General features: G+C 33.9%; 1 long non-coding RNA gene across 1 annotated transcript; it reads right to left on the bottom strand.

Moving 5' to 3' along the window:
- Window positions 1–246: 246 nt before the first annotated feature.
- Window positions 247–1,256, bottom strand: LOC145585254 (uncharacterized). Its single transcript, XR_014100612.1, has 2 exons — window positions 804–1,256; window positions 247–563 (listed from the first exon to the last, which is right to left on the bottom strand). It is a non-coding gene; the product is annotated as an uncharacterized LOC145585254 (long non-coding RNA).
- Between the last annotated feature and the right edge of the window lie 589 nt (window positions 1,257–1,845).

Below are 1,845 nucleotides of genomic sequence, written 5' to 3'. Positions count from 1 at the left end.
GGGTCTGTTATACTAACAATGCGAAGAATAATTCAATAAGCGAAGAGACCCGTCATAAGAGAAATGGGGTCTGTTTGCTAAATTAAAAAGACCCGTCATGGAAGAAACGGGGTCTGTTTGCTAAATTAAAAAGACCCGTCATGGAAGAAATGGGGTCCCTTTGCCAATTTTTCAAAAAAAAAAAATTATTTTGATAAATCCCAGTATACGAACCAATTAATTTGAATATGAAATATAAAAACAATATTCCTCTAAAATTTATAGATTTTTTATTACTAATCAACATTTATACAACAAAAATTTACAATAACATTACACTTCTTACAACAATGATCATTAAACAAAAAGCTTAATACTAATAATTAATCCAAATAAAAATCAGGCTATTCTGATCCCTTCAATTGAAGTAATTTTGGCAATACTTCAAATTATGTGTTAATGTGTTATGTCTTTAAAAGTTCCTCCATTTGTTTTGCAACTTCACGAAAGCAAGAATAGAAGACCCACTGTTGCAAAATTTATCCTCAACATCAATAAGCATCGTAGCATATCTCCATTGATATCTACATGTTAAAGAAAAAGGAGCCACTATTAATTAGTAAAAACAATAATTAGAAAATGAAAACTCAAAGGAACATGAAATTAAATCAATCATCTGATTATTTAGAACATAGATTAACACCTAAATAACTGAAATTACAGCTTAGATTCCCATCAACCAAACCAACCAAAGCAAACAAGTAATAGTAAATCATAAATATCAATCCAACAAACTGAAAAATCGCAAATCATGTAAAACTTACACAAAATATGATCATAGTGCTGGTGTAAAAATCATAGCGAGAATAGAAAATTAAATAACTTCATCTTTCCACCTACTCTTTCTCTTTCCTCCCTCAAAACCCCAACTCTAATCATCGCATCAACCCTCGTTTTATTGTTTTCTCCGCCGATCTACGTGCTTTTCACAAACATCGTCCCTCCACTATAGTCTCCTTCCTCTCATGGCCCTTTCAATCACTAATGAAAACATGGAATTCGAACCCGAAACCATCAAAGGAAAAAACCGATCTTACCATTCTTTTGATGGGTTCGGAAGCAATTGCAATGATAACCATGCTGATTATGTCTTGAAAGAAAGAAAGAGAGACTCCATGTCTAAGATATTTTCAGAGTTTAAATGGAAGGTGGAAGTGATAGAGAGACGGCGGATTAGTTTAGGGTTTTTGAGGAGTGTTTCACGGGGAAAATAAATAAGAAGAAAATGAAATGAATATAAACATAGGTGGCAGACCCCTCAAATTTAACAACGGGTCTCCTATCACTCTCAGCATATTTTGCCCATAAAAGTTGTGGGCCCATTACACATAACAGACCCGTCATTTTTAATATAGGATCTGTTATATCAAATAGACCCGTTATTTTATTAACGGGTCTGTAATTAGCGGACAGTTTTTCAAGTTTTGTAGTAGTGACAATTTATCCTTGGAAATGTTGCCACGATAAAGCGACAATCCGTATCATGGAAAATTTGCCAAAATCCATTTTTGGGAAAATTTGCCAATGCTTCGTAACAATCTGTCATAAGAATTTTGCTACGATCGACAATCCACATCTTGGAATATAACTCTTCAAAGCAATCCACCTTGGAAATTTGCCAATGCTATGCGACAATCCTTTTAGGAAAATATTGCCATAATTGACAATCCGTGTCTTGGAACATTTGCCAAAAAAGAGTCGATCGACAATCCACTTCGAGAAAATTTGCCACTTTCTGAAGTGAATGACAATCCACGTTTGGAAACTTTGCCGAAATTTATGATGAATAGAGACCTACAACAATCC

This window comes from Chenopodium album, chromosome 2 (assembly GCF_948465745.1).
Source record: "Chenopodium album chromosome 2, dcCheAlbu1.1, whole genome shotgun sequence".
NCBI lineage: Eukaryota > Viridiplantae > Streptophyta > Magnoliopsida > Caryophyllales > Amaranthaceae > Chenopodium > Chenopodium album.
This window is presented reverse-complemented; position numbering and strand designations above follow the sequence as displayed.